At 49.7% G+C, this 21,223-nt stretch overlaps 1 protein-coding gene and 1 pseudogene across 5 annotated transcripts in view; one reads left to right on the top strand and one right to left on the bottom strand.

The window, feature by feature from the left end:
* DIP2C (disco interacting protein 2 homolog C) overlaps positions 1 to 21,223 on the bottom strand; it is a 387,558-nt gene that overhangs the window by 330,097 nt on the left and 36,238 nt on the right. The window lies entirely within an intron of this gene.
* On the top strand, positions 12,209 to 20,553 carry LOC104653048 (uncharacterized; annotated as a pseudogene).

The following is a 21,223-nucleotide window of genomic DNA, read 5'->3' as shown; positions in this document are numbered from 1 at the left end:
TGTCCACCCAGGACAGACAGTGTCTTCAGCAGAGTGCCACTGACCCAGAAGTGCAGTAATTTTTACACTTCCACCAGAGTCGCTGACTCCTTCACCTTTACACTCAAGAAAAACATGTTTGTCAAGCAAATTAGATGTCCAGGAGGTTTAAGGGAAACCCCAAGCCTGCTTTCTTTAAGCCTCAGACTTTTCTGAACATCATGGGACGCTCACTCGAGAGTGAGGCTGTGCCTGAAAGCTCTGCTCCTGCTGGGCCTCATGAACCAACAACACAGCTCAGCCACGTGGACCCTCAAAGGACTTCACAAGAGGCACCTCCCTCGTACACGTGACAACGCGTGCACTTCGTTCAGCCTCGAACAGACCACACCTCGGTACAGGCTGGGGGATCCGCCTCCTACCATCAGCCCCCAACCTCACCGAGGTTCTGCGTCTGCGTCTGTCATGACTGCCGTTTTGCCCAGGTACTAAAATGCAGCGTCAGAGTGCTTAAAGGTCTTTAATATCATCAACTTTCTGGGTGCAGTTCTCAGCACTTTAATGCAGCCATTTGATACAGGCTTTACAACTCAGATGTAGCTCATACCTTTCCTAACCAAGGAGGAAACTGAGGCACAGAAGGTTGCAGGAAACCACACGGCTTCTAAGTAACAGATTGGGATTCAAACCAGTGATCATCACATGCTGAGCTACCTCTCAGGCTGCGGGAACGTCCGACATTAACCAGATAGAACAGTGTTCCATAAATCAGCCAGAAATGGTCCTTACGGATGGGCCTCCCTCTGCAGGGAGGTGGTTACTCCTCCCTGCAGAACGAGGCGATTAGCCCAAAAATCCACCTGTGCCACACTCAAATGTTTACATATCCAATTACTTTTAAAATATCCTGTCGCGCACGTGTACAGCCATTTAGAGCCATAGAGACTGTTTTGCTGACAATCAACCCAAGGCCTCTGTCGGCAACAGGCAGGGTGCCAGATCCAGAGAGGGCAGGACAGAGACACAAACAGGAACTGCTGCGTCCCTGTGGGGCCCAGGAGGACATGGCACAGACCACAGGCACAGGCAGACGGTGGGCCGGGAGAAGCGCTGGCGGGAGGCAGTGCTCTGAGCTCTGATGGATGTAACACTGCTAAGCAGCAAAGGTGGAGAGAGGGCACCCATCTGAGAAGACGATGAGGCAGCAGAGCACAGCCGGCCTCGGTGAACCAGAAGCCACAGGGACATCAGGCTGGGCGCTGCTGTCTGCCGGCCACTGGCTGAGGGATTGTCCTGCGCCTGGAGGGGCATTCCTAACACTCCACTGGATGCCGGGGTCACCCCCAGCCCCAGGTAAGAACCATGGATCCCAGAGGTGAATGAGGCCAGCCTGTGGGAAGGAGGGGGCTGGGACAGCCCTGGACGATTAATAGGAAAGCTAGATTCTATTTTGTGGGGTTTGGTCACACTAATGGCTGGTCAGGGTTGTCCATGGGGAAGTGACTTGAGGCAGTGAAAAGGACAGGTGAGAGAAGAGGCTGGTGAGGCCAGCAGGACACTCGTTGCCTGGGTCCAAGGAGAAGGAAATAAAGGCTGGCAACATGACGGTGGCAGGGAGCCCAGAGGGAAGGAACTGGTGGTGGAGACACAGGGCTGGCCCCGCACAGAGCTGCAAGTGGCTACCCATGGGTCATCCTATTAATTCTCATCATGGCCCCTAGAGGCGGCCATGAGGATCCCTCTCCTGAGGACAGAACTGCTCCAGAGCCACACAGCGAGGATGGACAGAACCAAGATTTGGGCCAACTCCAAAGCGAGGGATCCTGACCCCTCACCTGTGGTCCCAAGGCAGGGACTGGAATCCCCTGGACACCCAGACCCTCCCAGGAGCTGCAGGAATGGGAAGTGGATGCCGCAGACCAGCAGCAGGACCCAGGGTTTCTGCCCTCCAGAGCACACTGGGACCAGCCACTGCACAGGTGGACACATGGTGCTTTAACCCACGCTGGCAGAAGGAAGCCCTCGCTCTCAGGGTGGAAACCACAGCTGCCATCAGACCTGGCCTCACTGCTTTAACTCATGCTGGTAGAAGGAAGCCCTCGCTCTCAGGGTGGAAACCACAGCTGCAATCAGGCCTGGCCTCAGAGTGAGCCGCTCCACCATGGCTGATGCCCTGACTCAGCTGAGATCGTGGTGCTTTCTGTAACCACCCTCGTTTCTTTATAATATAGATCTAGACTCCATCTTTTGCAATGCGTGGGTTCTAGGAAGAGGCCGGCAAGTCGGGAATTATCCTGGGCTTTATCCCAGTGACGATTAACTTGGCTCCCAGAGAGGGCAGCCTTTTCCCTGTAGTGACCCCAGGGACCATGCCTGCACCCACCTTGCTGAAGATAATTTGCTTTCTCATCCACAAAAGAATAAAGTGGACTAATTCATCTCCACGGACTCACTTCCAACTCTGAGAACCTGTGTTAGGAATTGAGACACTAACCCAAGAAGCAAAGCCGAGATCAATGAAACGACGCAACCGTCGTGATTCACAGCATCACAAGTTTTCTTTTCTGGTCTGTTCTTCCCTTTTGGTTTAAATAATTAAAGATACTTGTTGACAAGTAAAAACTTCTCTATGAAACTAAAAAAAAAAAAAATGGTTCTAATTAAACATTTAAGCATTCTTCCATATACTTTTAAAAACAGTTGTAATTATAGCTCTACTTAGTGTTAAGTATGTTAACTAAATGAAAAGTTAATTATACAGACAGGCAATTATGAAAAGTAAGATAACATATTCATGTCATCCTGAATAATTAATAAGACCTCTTTGATTTTGTTCAGACCAGGGATTCTGTGCTAATAGGCTCTCAGCTCTCTTGAAATAATGGTGAAATTTTAAAATGAGTTTTGGACTTAAACATGTCCCCAAAGTGAAGCACAGCGGCTAATGTGTGTCGAGGTGCTGAGCAGAGTGGGCCGCTCCACCATGGCTGATGCCCTGACTCCCATGGGCTGCGTCCTGGGACCAACAAACACCCTGACTCCCGTGGGCTGCGTCCCAGGGACCAACGCCCTGACTCCCGTGGGCTATGTCCCCGGACCAACGCCCCGACTCTCGTGGGCTACGTCCCCAGACCAACGCCCTGACTCCCGTGGGCTGCGTCCCCGGACCAACGCCCTGACTCCCGTGGGCTGCGTCCCCGGACCAACACCTTGACTCCCGTGGGCTGCGTCCCCAGACCAACGCCCTGACACCCTTGGGCTGCGTTCCGGGGCCATCTTAGTGCAGTGAAAATTCAGGACACAGACCAGGTGGCAGGAGGGGGTCTTGCCCTCCAGGAACCTCATGAGTCTTGCTAGGGCGTCAAGCAACGAGAGAATGAAACCAGCAGCCACTGAATCCGGGCCTAGATGCCCAGGCCTTGTCACGCACACCTGCTGGCCGGCATCCTCCCAGGCCCTGCCACACACTCTCCCTGAGACCCGTCCAGCACAGGCAGCAGCAGCGCCCAGCCCTTGGAGCGCAGGGACAGCAGAGCAAGGTCTCCACAAGACCTCCGCACTCTCAGGGAGCTGAGGGCTCCTCAAAGGGAAATTCCAGCTGAGCTCCAGGGGAAAGCAGGTGGGAGGGCCTGGCTCCTGCGCCCTCATCTCCTCTCCCCAACCAGGAAGGGGGTCAGATATCAATGCTAACTCTTGCACTGACTCAATTAATTCAAACAATTCACAAAAACAAACTTACTTTAAGTGTTAATTTCATAAAAATAACTAAAATTTGTTCAAATAATTCACATAATTAAAATGATTTTAATTGTTAATTTGATTAAGATAACTTGGTTTTAAAAGCATCATCTGCCTTGGTACGTTCTCCTTACTGCACTTCCCACCTTCCAGGGAGGTTTCCTTCCACCCAGCATAGCAGTGGATTCTGGTGTCTCTGGTGTCCCCATGCTGTGGTCAGCCCCTGCGGTGCTGACAGTTCTGTGGCCTCGCCATCCTCATTAATCTGCATAAGGACATCCACCCACAGGGATGCTCTGTGGCCCCGCGTGACGACATCTGATGTGCTGTTAAACACTCGAGGTGTCGCCTGGTGACAGCGGGTGACAGAACTGTGGGCAGCGTAGCACGGTCAGTACTCAGCACCTCCGGGCAGCCACGCTCTCCATGGGTTTTTTTAAAAGACCATTCTTTAATGGGTGAACCCTGAGAAGAAATGCTAAAGATCGTTTTTAACTATTTTTATATCGAGACGAATCTTTATCAAACATTCACTCAATGCTAAATGTCACTTCTCCAGCCAACCCCTTTAAAAACACCTAAAATTTAAGACTGTGACACTTTCAAACACATACTTAGTAAGGCATTCCCAGGAGCCGAGAGAGCATAGCGGCTTAACGTTTTCACATTATAGAAGCATGAAGTTTGGCGAAGGCATTTTAATATTTTTACCTCAATATTTTAATAAAATCAAAACATCACTTTCACTTGAATACTCTACTTAGAATATAATTTTCTATTAAATAAACCATCAATGTCAGTAACCCACATGCTGATAAACTTTTGAAAACTTCAGAAACTACTAAGTATAATCAAAGACTACTTTTAACTTTTGAGCTGAGAAGAACCTGTGTCAGGAAACGAATTGAGATTGAAGAAATAAAAGTACAGGTGTTTTTTTTTTTGAGACGGAGTCTCCCTCTGTCACCAGGCTGGAGTGCAGTGGCATAATCTCAGCTCACTGCAACCTCCACTTCCCAGGTTCAAGCAATTCTCCTGCTTCAGCCTCCCGAGTAGCTGGGATTACAGATGCAAGCCACCACACTTGGCTAATTTTTGTATTGTTAGTAGAGACAGGGTTTTATCATATTGGCCAGGCTGGTCTCAAACTCCTGAACTCATGATCCGCCTGCTTCAACCTCCCAAAGTGCTGGGATTACAGGCGTGACCCACCTTACCCAGCCTGTACCCTTTCCTTATAAATAAAACCCAGAGCCACCTGTGTACCCAAGACCCTGGGCACTGAGCAGAGAAAACATCCAGGGTGAGAGTGTTCATCTCCCAGCAGTGCTGCAGAGTAGATGGGGTGACTTCAAGCCACAGGTGGCCACGCCTCCACTGCCTCTGGCCCGTAGCCACTGCTCACGTGTTCCTACCCCAATCCAGCCTGAGCCACGGGGTCCTCACATAACCCTCACGTGAGGACCCAAGGCCACTGCAGCACCTCCTGGAACAAACCATCCACAGGCAGACTGCTCTCCACACAAGGTACCAAGACTGTTTTTACAACTGCTGGGCTCTGGAACTTATCCCAGTAACAGGCTAGATTAAGAAAACTGACCAAAAACAGTAGGAAGAAAAACTCATTCTCCCCATTGAGGCACGAAACATGCACACAGCCTCTGAAATAACTGCAGAGGAGTTTTCCTGGGTTAGGTACTCGGTGTGGTGGCCCTACCCCAGAGTTGGACCACAGCACACAGTGGGAACCAAGGAACGTCTCCCAATAAATGTGGGAAATAATGTCTGTCCCAAACAGACACAGAAATCACTTTCTTCCTTAAAACCTTCTCTCTTTTATTCTCAGAAAGACTCTCTTTGGTGGCTTCACTGCTGAAGGGACACACCTGTCATCCTCCTCCAGCAGGCTGGCCACCTTCCAGAAAGCAGCCCTGGACAGTCTCCAGATCCTACAGTCCCCCACGTCCACCTTGCCTAGTGATGATCCCTCATTACAAAACCTAATCTTCAGAAAGAGCCTCCCAATCCATAGCTGGCGAGTGGCGTTTTGTTCAGGGAAATGCTAATAAAAACCTGGGGCTCTGCGTAAACACCGTCCCCTCGGTACTGAGGCTCCACACAGATCACATACAGGGAGAGACAGGCCTCTCCCCTTCCTGGCGCCCCAAGCCTCTCGTTACATTTTATTAGCTGAGTTTTGCGACAATTACCTTTAACCCGCCTGTCCAAGGCAGCTGCACTAAAGTACTTGTCCAACGACTGCACTAAACTACTAAACCCGCAGTGACTATCAGCCCAAAGTGTGAAGTAGTGCGGAGAACAAGGCGGTTTCAGGGCGCTATGCTTCCCTGCCCTCTTTTCCAGGGATGCCAAGTAAGTTTCTGCTGCGGCTGATGATATCACTACTACACTAACATTAGCTCAATGGCAGGCCACCAATTAACACTTAATTTACAACCAAAAAACCTAAACCACCGTCCTTAAGATTGAAACCCTGTCTCTACTAAAAATACAAAAAATTAGCTGGGCGTGGTGGTGCACACCTGTAATCTCAGCTTCTAGGGAGGTTGAGGCAGGAGAATCACTTGGACCCAGGAGGCAGCGGTTGCAATGAGCTGAGATCATGCCATTGCATTCCAGCCTGGGCAACAAGAGAGAAACTCTGTGTTAAAAAAAAAAAAAAGAAAGAAGTGATTCTAATGACACCGTCAACATTTTAAGTTCTTCCCGAGGGTAGCACAAAATGATCACACATAACGTAATGCCAATTAGATCAACATTCTGTCCTCACAGATCCATACCTAAATCCTTATTAAAACTGGTCCCACACTTTTCAGAATTTAGGAAGACTGAGAGGGATAACCAAGAACAAGCAAGGTTTAAGCAGAGGTCAATCTTCCTGACTCTTGCTTAGGAACTCACCCCAAACTCCTCCTGTGGAATCAGCCTGGATACCAGTCCCTGGTGGCCACATAAGAACAGAGGGAGGATTCCATGAACCCACGACAGACTCTGCCCTCTAACCCAAGGCAGAGGAGGGAGGGAGACAGACAGTCACAAAAGCCGGAAACGCAGGCAACGGTGGTTCTTCCTGATTTAATGTAAAAGATTGGGCCTAAAAACAAGGTAAATCCACCTGTGAATGGGGTGAGCTCCCAGCTGGCTGTGTAGAGGCTGTGGATATGAAGAAAAGTACTTTCCTACACACTGAAGTCCACCAGGGTCTCCATATCCACTGGCACCTGGGCTTGGCTGGTCCCTCACAGACTGGGATGGCAGTGGCCATGTCCAGAAAGAATGTCAAGGACGGACGGAGAGACGTCCTGGACAGACGCTGAACCCAGACCAGGGCCGGGCGGGGGAAAGTGGTACAGCCTCAGGGCTGGCAGGGCGAGGCTGGGAAGCAGGTTTTTGGGGCGTTAAGCGCCCTGAGTGGGCCTGGCAAGGGCCTGCGTCTCCTCGTCCAACAGAGGCAGGAACAGCTGCCCAGTGTGGGCTGCAGCTGTGGTGAAGCAGCTGGTGTGATGTAGCAGGAGGTCATGGCCAGCCATGCCCCCAACCCTGGAGGGGTGACCCAGCTGCAAACACTGCGCCAGAAGCCTCTGTGTCCTGAGCCCCCAAAGGGGGAGGCAGAAAATGACCCCAGGGCACTGGGCACTCAGGAGGTGGTGAGAGGCCTCCAGGCCCTGCAGTCAACCGGCAGGCTAGGGCAGAGGTGGCCACACTGCAGCTCAGTGAAGGGGCCTTGCCAGGAAAGGCCCCCAGAGGCTACCCCACCAGCCGAGGCAGGGGGGAAAGGGGGGTGAATTCTTTCCTGCCCAGAGGCTACCCCACCAGCCAGCTGAGGGGGGTGGGGGAAGGGGGTGAATTATTTCATGCCCAGAGGCTCCACAGGGGCCTTGGTGGTGACGTTTAACCTCGTCCTCTGACAGACAACCATCCAAACAGAGTCACACCTCTGTCGAGCTCTGCACCCAAACGGAGCTGTCACCACGACGCTGAGGCGGGCAGTGCTCATCTCAAAATTGTACAAGTGGTTTCTTTAGCCAGTTCTCCAAATTCTTAATGACAGTCCACACTAAACGTGTGTTTTCAGTATCACCTGTGTTCACAGCTATGTATAAAATAACTTTGTCACAAAGAAAACCAGGTGGTGAACCCAGGAGGAAATCCCCACGACGAGTCGAGAGAATCAACAGCTGGGACGTCAGCTCTGCCCCGCTGAACCCAAGAGTGGCTTCGCTTGAGTCACTTCAGTTTTAATTTCCATATTTATTTTTACTTTCCCACATTTTCATTATAAAAATGTTCAAACATATCTAAGAAGTGGAAGAACAATACAATGAATGCCCAAGTTTTCTTCACGTGGAGATCCGACAACTGCTAACATTTAGTTAGATCTGCTTTTTTGCTCCTCTGTGGTCATATACAGACAGAGTATTCTCTCCTCTGGAGCCACTTGAAGGTGAGAGGCTCCTGCCGCCTCCCCGAGTCCTCAGACACACATTCCCTAAGAACATGGGCTCCTCTCCTCTGCAGCTGCAGCACCATCAGCAGCAGACAGGAACCAGTTCAAAGCATTGCTGTCCAGTTTATATTCAATTAACACAATTGTCCCCAAAACGTCTTTTCTACCCGGGCCACACATTGCGCCTAGTGACCCTCCTTCCTGTCTTCATCTGGGACAGCCTCGCACCCCTTTCATCTGTGACCTGCACTCTGAGAGTCCAGGGCCATCGTCTTGCAGAACGTCCCCTAGCCCAGACGCATCTGTTTCTTGGGGCGTCATTAAATTCCCTCCTATGCGCCTCCATTCCCTGTAAACAGGAAGTTTAAGTCCAGAGGCGCGATCATCTTCCGTCAAGTGCTTCTCAGCATGGCAACTTCCCAGTAAGGCTGCCAAGTCCACGAGAAGCACAGGTTCCTACTCCTGGTCACTGACAGTGCAGCCGAGACCAGCACCACGTGGACCCGTGCACACCAGCACCCACACCCCCAAATCAGAAATGCCTGGAGGGGGTGCGGGCAGCCGAGACACCTAGAAGCATGAACCGCAGAGGTGTGAGGCAAGAACAGGGTCAAATCATAATGTAACATCTGACTCCAGATGGTCCCACCTGAGTAAGACAGTGACATCTCCCTGCCAAGTATCTGAAGCCCAAGAATACAACAGAAAATTCATGACCTGCCTTCATCCACCCAGGCTGCTATCAAAACACACTGTAGGCTGGGCGGATGCTGACAAACAGCAGAATTTCATTTCTCATGGCCTGAGGCTGGGAAGCCCACGATCTAGGCCTGACAGGTTTGTCTGGTAAGGGCTTCCTGGTTCACAGATGACGCCTTATCGCTGGGTCCGGACATAGTGGAAGGAGCGAGGGACACTCTGTAGTCCTTTTATGAGGGCACAAATCCCATTTATGCAACCCCACCCTCACAACCGCCTCACCTCCCAAAGGCTGCACCTCCTAGTACCATCTCAGGGCTGAGGATTCCAACTTGTAAATCTTGGGGAAACACAAACGTTGCAAAAGGCCATCACTTAATTTTTCAAAAAGGCACTTTTGCTTCTACAAAGTCTCAAGATAAAATCAAAAGAAAGAGGCCTTCAGAGAAGTCAGTCCACACAGTTCTTCCAAAAGGGCAAACAATCGATAGCCACCACATTTTATCCAAGACCCAGCGAGTGCCCTGGTCTGCATGACTGATTCTAAATCGCCAGACCTCTCTTCTGCCACTCAGGGGCCAGAGTCACCCCTCAGTCCAGAGCTTAACACCAAAGCAGAGCTGCCAGAGAGACACCAGCTAATCCCGTAAGACAAGCCAAGACTCTTGCCCAAGGCCTCATCCCTCCACCAGGGAAACGTGGAAGGGCCAGATATCTGGCAGCCCTTCCTTCCTCCTCTGAAGCCCCAGAGACACAGCCCCAGCCAAGTGGAGGACAGATGTGTGCCTCAGGCATCACAGGGGTGATGTCAGCTGGGCACCAAGTCTCAGAAAATGAAAACAGGACTGCTGTGAAAAGCTCAGGCTCAATCACCTCTGAGCTAAATCCTAAATGCAATGTTATTTCAGATCTATGTGGAAGTAATTCTTTAAAAGTATATATGAACAGTAATTCTTTAAAAGTATATATGAACCAGAATGATTAGTACTCAATATGTGTTTCATGAATAACTCAATTTTTAAAATTTATGAAAAGAGCATGCTCTATTTAGGAGAATTCTATTTAATTTGACATCTGACAGCAGAGTTTGCTTCAGTTAACTCAGAAAAAAGGTAAGTAACCCTAATAAGAAACCAAGAGGCTTTATAGAGAGTAAAATTATGGTGCCAATTCAACTGTGCATGGCAATTTCACCTCAATGTTTAAATTCTCTAAGCACAGCATGCAGAAAACAAGACGTAACATAAATCAGTGTATCCCCTCAAGCACCATCACCTAGAACAAAGTTTGACTGTGAGTTACAAGAAAAGGGGGGATGAGGCCATTGAGTTCCTTCCCTTCTCTCCTTACAACCCATTTTGGTGATCAACTTAATGCAGAGAAATTCCTGCTTCAGGTTTGCAGACATTGGTGCAATTCTGGCGTTGATTTACCCAGGACACTAGAAGGCTGGAAGTCTGCAGGGTGCACATATTCAAAATCACAGGGGCACTGGAGTGGCGGAAAGAGGTGCCCGCTAAGGCGTCATCATTTCCAGGACAGGCTCTGATTCCACCTCCGGACCCTTTTGCAAAAAGCCATTGCTACAAACCCACTGCCAGCAGGAGGAAACACACAGGAGACCCCCGTGCCCTCCTGGCTTCCCAGAAGGTCTCAGAAGGATGAGACATGTAACCCACGCTCAATCCTGGACTCTCCTCCCCATGTTCAGTTTGATGCGTGTCATCTGCCTGAGGTCCCAGGATGGGCACAAGGCCATGCCTCAGGTCGGCAGGGTGCTGCCCAGAACACGGTCCACGCAAGGGGACGCATCAGGTCAGGAGGGTGCTGCCAGGCTCTCGATGGGCACATGGGAATGCATCAGACTGGCAGGGTGCTGCCTGGCTCTTGGTATCAGCCATATGTGCACATTCTCCACTGAAGCCACATTGGAAGCCCCTTCTGACAGGTTTAGAAAGTTCTGGTCCAAGGTCATTAAATGCATGGCAAGCTTGCCTTGGAGGCATTTTACTTTGCTAATGACAAGGAAGCATTTTCATCACACTGAATAGTTTAAAGCGTGCTTTCTTGTCCACTAACTCTGAAATAGGCATACTGTGCTTGTTTTACAGATTAAATCAAGGCTCTCATACACTTAGACCCCTGTCCCAGGTACACACAAATCAGCGGCATCACCAGAACGTTTTGGACCATGGGAGGAAGCCAAATCACAGCCTCATCCAGCAACACTGCTAAAAGTGTATTTCCAAATGTGTCTCCCCGGCTCGGGCTGGGCTCACAGCTTCCACTGACCACAGGGCATCTGCCAGGCACTCTGCGTGCTTTCTCCCACACCCGCCATGCCTGTGGCCTGTGTCTGTCCCTCCATGTGCCAGCGCATACCACACAGCTAATGCACACCTCCCATAGGCGACCAGTGCCTGAACGTCCCCACTGCTGGCGGAGTTCCCATAGGCTCTGCAGGACCCACAGAGCCCCACCTCAGCCACCAGAAGCTGTGCTTTGTCCCTAGAGGTGCCCTTTGATGGGGCGACACAGCAGAGGCCAAGTGTTTGATAATTAAGGCTCAGGAAAGCACAGCGATCTTACCTTTAGAACTCACTGCTCTCCACAGCACTACATCCCGAAGGCTGGGTCGCCAGAATCGGGGAAGAGATGCCCAAGGTTCCCTCTCGCCCTCACAGCCTCAGAAACTGCTCCCCTCTGTCAGTTTCTCACCATACCTCAATAAACTGAGCTCACAGCAAGAGGCAGGCAAGGCCTGCTCAGCCGGCTAGAGTAAAAGGTGCAGCAGACCTGGGGTGGATGCAACGGGGGAAGAGGGTGAGCAGGCCCTGAGAACCTCGCGGCCGCACTGCCAACCAAGGCCAGACTCTAACTGTGGCAGCAGCAACGGTGCTGGGCAAGTCACGGAGAAAGCCCCACCCGGGGGAGCTGCATGAACCAGCAGCGACCCCAAAGCAGTGTGCTCATCACACTGGGCACTTGCACATGTGTGTGGACACGTGAATGTGTTCGAATTAACATGATGCTACGTCATAATCAACAATGCTTCCCCCCAGGATTCATTACATGTCACCTGGCACACTGAGACTTTTTTTCCTGCCTCTCTTTCTATACAAAGAAATGGAAAATGGGTCAAAGATCATTCACAACAAATTATTGCCAATTGCAAAAAAAAAAAAAAAAAAAATCCTACCCTCATATTGGAAGACCTCAAGGCAACACTTCATTCTTTGAGGTCACAGTTTAGACCTCTAGGTGGGTCTGCAACTGCGGGGAATCCCCAGATGGGCAGTTTTGGGGCCGGCAAAGACGCCTGCCATGCATCTAGGTCTCAGCAGGTGTCTCCATGACCTCGGCTGGGTCACCAACCTCTTCCTGCACTCAGACCCCGCCAAGAACGAGGGCACCAGCCCACACGTCTCTACTCCCAAGGCTACCTCCCCTACATTCTGCTGCACTGCTGGCTTCCATGCCTTAGATCCCTGGCACCTTAAAGTTGACATTCCCCCACCAGCCTTCACGAAGATGATACTCATCCCCACCTGGTCAGTACTCAGGGAGAAAGGAACCCAGGTCTGAGGTCCATTTTCTGCCAGTCCATTGAAATGACGGCTGGCCAGCAGCGCTGGTGCATAGCACCGCCAGGTAACCCGTGAGGAAGACAAAGCAGAACAAGATGTACTCAAGTCAGCTGCAGCAAGTGCTTCTATATTCCTGCTCCAACAAGGAAAGGCAGGCAGCAGAGCGCGTGGTTCACACCTCTTGTCCTTCCTGGTCGGGGCAGGGGTATAGAAGCATTTTGGGAGGCTGAGGCAGGAATAACACTTGAATTTGAGACCAGCCTCGGCAACATAGCAAGACCCCATCTCCACAAAAAAAAAAAATTAGCCAGTGTGGTAGAGTGTGCCTGTAGTCCCAGCTACTCAGGGGGCTGAGGTGGGAGGATCACCTGAGCTCAGGAGGTAGTGTTTACAGGGAGCTGAGATTGCACCACTGCACTCCAGCCTGGGCAACAGAGCGAGACCCTGTACCAAAAAAGAAAAGAAAAGAAATACAGGAGACCACTAATAATTCCAAATAGTGCCTACTAATTTGAAATCTTTTCCAGATATGATGAAGGAAATCATTTTTCTTCCCATACCCATTCTAAGGAAACATTTCTATTTTTCTGCTGCACAATTGGTAACCTGCTCTTTCAGATCCTGGCCTCTTTCAGCCATGAATACACCAAGCAGGGCTTGCTGGTGTGCAAGCAAAGCAGAGCGCTGAATCCTCAGCACCCTCAGACCCAAAAGGAGCAGGGGAAGGGATGCTGGACCCCTGCCTCCGAACGTCACACTGGAGTAGGGCACGTCTAGGGTGAGGCAGATTTGCACTTCTAACACATTCCAGTCCACCGCATACCACCCGAAACGCCCCCATCTAGTCCGATGCATACCAGAGGGAGGAGCCACACACACAGGGCAGGTCACAGAGCAAGTGTCCAGCCACCAGGCCACCAGGTGCCTATTTAAATGCAAACCAACCAAGCAGCTTAGGTCAAACAGGTTTACGCTCTTAACGCATTGAAAAGCACAGCCAGAGATAAATATCACTCCTATGTTAGACCTTCTGCTCACTGACAATCAGAGCAATGGCCTGAAATGTCAAAGCTGAAGGCTGTGTGCCACAGTCAGGGCACACCCCCATTCCAGGCCATGGCATGTGGCGCGCCCTCACCGGCATCAGGGTCTCACAGACCAGCTCTGTGCTCACACCTACTGAAACATGACCACCCTTTCAGCCCTTCATTTATCTATACCCTACAGCAGTGTTCAAGGGAGGCTAACTTAAGAAAGGAACATAATACAAACATCTGTGAACTCTTCCTCCAAATCCACTGTGTGGTCCTCCAGAAAGAGAAATATTAAAAAGAAAAAGAAAATTTAAGAATTAAACACAGGCCGGGCACAGTGGCTCATGCCTGTAATCCCAGCACTTTGGGAGGCCAAGTCTGGCGGATTACCTGACGTCAGGAGTTCACTACCAACCTGACTAACATGGAGAAACCTTGTCTCTACTAAAAATACAAAATAAGCCAGGCATGGTGGCGCATGCCTGTAATCGCAGCTACTCAGGAGGCTGAGGCAGGAGAATGGCTTGCACCTGGCAGGCAGAGGTTTCAGCAAGCCAAGTTCTTGCCATTGCACTTCAGCCTGGCAACAAGAACAAAACTCCATCTCAAAAAAAAAAAAAAAATCAAACACAGGGCCAGGCACAGTGGCTCATGACTATAATCCCAACGCTTTGAGAGTCCAAGGCAGGTGGATCACTTGAGGCCAGGAGTTTAAGATCAGCCAGACTAACTTGGCAAAACCCCATCTATACTAAAAATACAAAAATCAGCCAGGCCTGGTGGCATATCCCTATAATCGCAGCTACTTGTGGGGTGCTGAGGAACGAGAATTGCTTGAACTGGAGGCGGAGGTTGCAGTGAGCCAAGATCACGCCACTGCACTCCAGCCTGGGCAACAGAGTGAGATTCTATCTCAAAATTTAAAAAAATCAAACACAGGAGCCTGTGGAGCAAGCCCTTTCCCCTTTCATGTCAGCTGTGCTGCGCCAGACAGGAACGTGCCAAGCTCAAAGAGAGTCCACCTGGCTGGTAAACGACGTTACTACTCTAATCACACGGGCTCGGATCCCCTAACCCTTGTTATGTCTGTGTCACTCACAAGCAGGCACTGGGCCCCCACGACACACAGGGAATCCCTCTGGCCATCCGATGACCATCCATTGATAAATAAAAAGCATTAATTCTGGCTGGGTTGCAGAGATGCACACATCAATACTTGTTACTGTTCACAAATGTTCCATTTGAGGGTAGAGTGAAGTTACAGAATTGGGAAGAACTTCACAGACGTATGACTGGTGCATTTAAGGAAAAAAATGTAAGGAAGAGGTGAGAACATGGAATATCCTACCCTCTGTCTTTTCATCATCGTCTAAATCCTATGATTCCAGTTCTGTTCATTCCCCAGTGAAAAATAACAAGTGATTCACACTAAGGCACAAAGTGGCTTAGGAAGCTATGGCTGTTTTTAAAAGATGAAACAATTTAGAAGATCAGGATTCCATAAGCATATTCCTTACTTAAAAAGAGAAGACACTGGAGTTACACATAAGCATGCCAAGGCTGTCCTAAAGGCCAGGAGCCCCTCAGAAGAACAGAGAATGTGCAGCCTCTGCAGACCAAGGCAGGTGGCCGGACCCAAGAGGAGGGATGGGGAGGCTGCAGGAGGCTTGCAGAGGGAGTGGTCCCACCCATAACCTCTCGCAGAAATTCCTAATTAGACCCTGACAGCAACCCTGTTTACTGAATTGTCTCCTGGTTATTAAGAAGAGTGAAAACATACATTGAAAGCCTACAGCCAACCCCCTGGATAATAGTCATGACATGTTTTAGAGGCGGAAAGGATCCCATCACAATCTCAGACATGAACACAGCTGCAGGTGCATCCTGGGAGTGTGACTTCTTGCTCTGTCAGGGACACAGCCCACCATAGAGCCACAAGGGTTCTGCCCGACACCTCCACTTCAGGGAGTCTGGGCAGGTACAGCTGAAACAGTACCCAGGAGGCAACCTCTGCCCTCTACTTCTCAAAAGTACATGCAGAAGCAGACAGAATGAACACTGTGGCCCCAAGCCTCAGACATACAGTTCAGCACTGCCGTGTGTGAAACAAGAACAAAAGTCGCATGGGAAGGTGAGCATGAAAATAAAAAAATCACAGTACAATTACAGTGAAGATGGATGAGATGGGGGGGATAGTGAGGAAGCTGAGAAAGGAACTGAGGACCTGAAGATGTACCTCGAGGCCAGAACGTTCTGACAAGACAAGAAAGAAGTCTGCAGACAGACAAGGCAGGACATCATCTTCATCATGGAAATAAAGGGGAAAAGCCTGAAAACATAGTTTCCTACCATGAAGCAAAAATCAAGCTGGCTTCAGACTTCCCTCTACAACACTGGATTAAAGAAGACATGGACATGGTATCTGTGGGGTCTTCAGAAGCAGCCACAACAGCCTCAGATCCAGTGCAGTCTTGTCTTGAAAAATCTATCAGAGTATACCCCCTCATCAAAGCAGAGCCACGGCTGGCTGCAGGGGTTCAGTGTAAGGCGATTTATAAATCTTTCTCCGTGCAGACCCCAAACTCGAGAGGCCGCTGGTCACACCCTGGAAGGAGCTCAGCCCACAGGACGCCCTGTGCCTCCTCTCTGCTCCAGCTGTAATGCCAGGAAACATTTACTCGTAAAATTACATTATTTCCAATTTGTTAATTGCATATGTTAACTTTACAAAGAAACCAAGAAAATCGATAAAAACATTGATGACTTGATCATCAATCATCAATGTATTGGTGTATTATAACTAATTTTTAAACAAAACATGTTGTCTAAACTTTCCAGAATGAACAAATACTCCTCTTTTTAACCAGAAAGGGGCTTTTTTTTTTTTTCTTGAGGTAGAGTTTCGCTCTTATGCCCAGGCTTGAGTGCAATGGGGTGATCTCAGCTCACTGAAACCTCCACCTCCCGAATTCAAGTGATTCTCCTGCTGGGATTACAGGCATATGCCACCATGCTCAGCTAATTATTTTTTATATTTTTAATAGAGACAGGGTTTCACCATTTTGGTCAGGCTGGATTTGAATTCCTGACCTCAGGTGATCCGCCTGCCTCGGCTTCCCAAAGTGCTAGGATTACAGGCGTGAGCCATGATGCCCAGCCACATGCTTCTAAAGTCACCATAAACAGTTACATACCCATCCTATGATCGTGGTCTCACAACAAAAAGGAAACAACATAAACAGCAGAAGGAAGTGCACGAATGTGCTGATAGTGTTTATCTCGGAATCACGGGGAGCCTATTTTGCCTTCCATTACCCTACGTTTGACGTGTCACTTCTGTAATACAATAATAGAGCAAACGCAATCATTCAAGAAACACCGTTCCCACTAGGACATAAATCCCGTCTCCCCCAAAGTGCTGCAATGCTGCATCCACCCACCTCTGATTTTATCTTTTAAGTCAGCTAGGTTTTCTCCCCTAAAAAGAATCATGTTGTATCATTATTCTTTAAATTAAGGTGACTTAACATTCACACAGATTTGAACACCTTTTGGAAAGGTGATATGTAAAGTTTAACTAAGATTTGTTTGTTCCGAGAATAGCCGGGGCCCATTCCTAGGTGAGGGCCTCCGGAAACACGGGCTGTGTCAGCCAGGCACTCACCTGGAGAAACAAGCCCTTGCCACCTTTACCCTCCACCCGGCCCCAGCAGGAATGTGGTAGAGAGCCGAAGACAGGCCACTCTATTAAAACCCCAAGGGCTGTTTCCAGGAGCTCCTCACTGCCCCGTGCTCCCTGCACCCTGTGCAGGTACCGGAGTCTCTGTCCAGCCTCCCCCAAGGCTCTCCACACCCACACACCACACCTCCTTCTACCCCACACTGATCTGCACCACCCAACTCCCCACGTCTCTTACTGACCACCGGCCTTGGCTCCCCCCAGCCTGGAAACTGCAAAGCTGCCTAGCAGCAAGAGGGGACGGGCGGCAACCACATCTGCCAGGTGGCACCTGCTCCCGCAGGCCTGCAGGGTCACAGGGCCTACCTCACAGAGCTGTCTTCACGCACAAGTACAGAGACAAACAGATGCAGCTTTAGCTTTACTTTGCTGTTAATGCTGTTAAACTAACTTTATAACACTTGGTTATAACATGCATTAATTTTTATAGCGATTACTAAAATAACAACTCATAATGCATTCACTTACCATATTAAGCCAAGCAACTGAAAAACCCAACACACAAGCAGAATTTTATAGGACTGTAGTAGTTTTTGTGAGGATGTCAAATTATTTTAAGCTCAAAATTAGAGTAATTAAATCTGTGACTCTCAACTGGGGGAGGTGGCCACACACAGAGGGGGGAAGTTAAAATCCTTTTTTTCTTCCAAACCTCACACAGACCCACTCGGTTGGTAGTTTCCACTACTGGAATTATGTCCTGTTCCTTAGGTTAAGAAAAACTGCCTAATGCCTATTTAAAATAATGTTTCTTCTTTTCCTAAGCAAATGTGAAATGAGCCATGGTGGCAAGGTGGGCGAGACCAGAGGAAAACTGAGGCCACGTCCACATCTGATGGTGGCTTAATGCACCTCAGGTGTGTTCTCTTTGCCTTCATTAATTTTCCGGTAGTAAGGAAGCAATTTTTCTTATTGGAAAAGGAGAAAATTAAGTGACTGTAAAATAATATAATTTCCTCAAAGCAAAACAACGGAGAACCAACTTTTCCTTTTTTCACATTACCCAATAATTTTAAGACTTAGGATTTTGTCACGTTACAGCAAATGCCATTCATTAGAGGGAATTCGGAAGTCAGAACACAGTGTGTGCTATTCAAATTCTCAATGAATAATTAACTCAAATGTGCTCGGAGTGCTATAAAATGAAATTAATTTCTTTTTAGTTTAACCCAAAATCCCAAACCACTTGCCAAACGATCCTCTATTTATCCTACATAAAGGGCAGGGTCTTTCTGGCAGAAAATCACTGAAGTTTTTATTTGTAGTAAGAGCAGCATGCCTTCTTATTATCAAACAAGTGCATAGCCCCCTCGAGGGGGTCACCCGTCACCCACATCCCAGTGCCTCACAGCTTCGTGGCACACCATTAACACATCAAAACGGAAAAGGAAATTTAGGCAGTGTTTGCTTTTTAAAGTTCACGTCAACAATTCCTTATTAGGAAGGTACTTTTGAGGCTTTCCTCCTGCGTCTGGGAGCTGCCAGCAACCCAGTTCCTGGAGAGAAAACAGCTTGACACCTCCGCAGCCCCATAGAGTCCTCGTGTTGGGACAAGGAGCCCCCAGAAGAGAGGAGCCCCCAGCATGGTCAACACTGGAGGTCCTGGGGGTGGGTGGTAGTGGGGAGGCCACGCGGGGAGGGCTGTTCCATGTTCTCTTCCCCTCAGGAGACAGCTGGCCCACAGGAACACAGCAGCAGATGCAATTTCAGGGCCAGGGACCATGGTGCCCCAGGCTGTGGACCACACCAGCTCACAGCCACTGCATGCCCCACACCAGGGCTGTGGACCACACCAGCTCACAGCCACTGCATGCGCCACACCAGGGCTGTGGACCACGCCGGCCCACAGCAGCTGCATGCCCCACACCGGGGCTGTAGACCACGCCAGCCCACAGCAGCTACATGCCCCAGACCGGGGCTATGGACCACACCAGCCCACGGCAGCCGCATGTACCAGAGCAACACGAGAAGAGCAGAGGCTGACAACACCTCTGTCTACAGTTATCCTTCCTAAGAGAATCCACAGTCACTTCTATCAGGTGCTCTTCCCCGGCCCCACCTGGTCCCCGGTGACAGCCATGTCCCTGAGAACAGGATGTGAAGCCAGGAGGGGCGTTGGTCCCTTCGGGTCACAGGGGCTGCCAGGCAGCACGTTCCACCTGCTGTGGGCCAGAGGCGTGGAAGCCATTCCACAGTGCACGAGCCAGCGAGGGGCCTCCCAGCCTTAGAATCTGGACAGCTTCTGGCCAGACTGCTCTGGGCTGACCCCCTCCTCACACTCACTTCCTTGCATAATATAGTTCAAATTGTTTTCCATAATTTACAACTAGAATCCTGGGTGATCCACCATGGAACCCAGATGTCCTCAGTTTGGCCCTGGTCCCCACTTGTGAGAGGCCCATGGCATAATAAAAACTCCCCCCAGGATTCCTGGACCACTTGGGTGTGTCCACACAGGACCCTGAAACTGCACAGCGCTGGCTGTTTCCCTTCCAGAGCCTGGAGCTGCTCTCTCTACATCTTTCCCAGTACTAGGGCTCAGACCCCAACCCCGGTTTCTGCGGAAGCCCTTCCTTCCGTCCTAGCCCCTGCCACCCCTCCTGGTCTCACCACACTCAGCCAATGTCCATTGGGGGCCTCAGAGGGCGCCTCCACCTACCCAGGTCTGGGACCACCGCCCCCCCTAAATATCTACAGACCCTGTCCTCACCTGCATCACACCAAGGATGGTGCCAGTGTGTGGGTTCTGGTCACCAGTCAGCCTCCCCACCAACGTGGACTCCTTAAAAGCGGGGCCACCAACGTGGACATGTTCCCATCAGGAACCACCTATCTTTGGATCCCTAGCACCCTGCTCAGGTCCCAGGGAGGTCCCAGCAACCTGAGGAACAACCAAACTAGTGACCGAATGAATAAGTATGTTAAGTTGTTAAGCAGAAAATAGCAGAAGGGTTAGTAGAATGTACAAGTAACAATTACAGTTTCATGAAAATCAGTATCCACATGGAAGGTATTATGCATAAAAAAGCTTCACTTTGTTTCAGCGCCTTTCCAACTGTTTTTAAATAATATTTCCCCTTAAAGGTGCATCTTTTATAAAATAAGAACACAAGGCTCTGAGGCCAACCTCAAATATTTATTTGAGTGAATTCGTATCCCCCAAATTGTCTGTATCCTAAAATTTGGATTTTTGCCAAATAGTGCCCTTATCACAGAAATTTCTCCAAGGAGCTGAAGAGCCTGGCATACGACGGCCAGGTCATCAGTCATCATCACCAGCAGCTGTGGCATGAGAGGGAGGGTGTGTGAAGAAATGAATGGGGAACTGGAAAAGAAATCACCTGTGACTGGAAACAGCCATTCGTGGTGTACTCAGGGAGGTGGTTCCAGGACCCCACGGACACCAAACTCAGGCACATTCAGGCCTCAGAGATGCACCTGCCAAATGTGCATGTACAAGAATCAGCCCTCCAGACATGGGTTTCACATGGCAGGAATACCTTGTTTTTTCCCTGAGTTTGGCTGAAAAAATCCACATGTAAGATAACCCACAAAGCTCAAGCCTGTGTCATACAAGAGTCAATTGTATGCAATTGACACTGATTCCTACTACAATATCCAAACCTTAGCATAACCAGCTTGGTAAACAAAATGAGTAAAATTCAAAAACTAAAGGAGCATCTTTTCCTGCAAGTTGCCTCACAGCCGTCACACACCAAGCAGTAAACCCTCTCAGGGCGCCCCACTTCCCCAAAGACCAAGGGGTCACAGCTCCACATTATCCAACAATGCTTTAGATGCAGCCTCAAGCCTGGGAGCCCTCCCCGCCAGCCCAGAGCAGCCCCAGAAAAGAGGTGTGAGGGGTGATGTCTACAGTTCCTTAAAAAAAAAAAAGAAGTCAGATATTCAGTTCCACATTTAAAATAGTCATGGCACCCAGGTGCTGTGGCTCATGCCTGTAATGCCAGCACTTTGAGAG

This window comes from Saimiri boliviensis, chromosome 8 (assembly GCF_048565385.1).
Source record: "Saimiri boliviensis isolate mSaiBol1 chromosome 8, mSaiBol1.pri, whole genome shotgun sequence".
NCBI lineage: Eukaryota > Metazoa > Chordata > Mammalia > Primates > Cebidae > Saimiri > Saimiri boliviensis.
The sequence above is the reverse complement of the archived record's forward strand: the minus strand, read 5'-3'. Positions and strand labels throughout refer to the sequence as shown.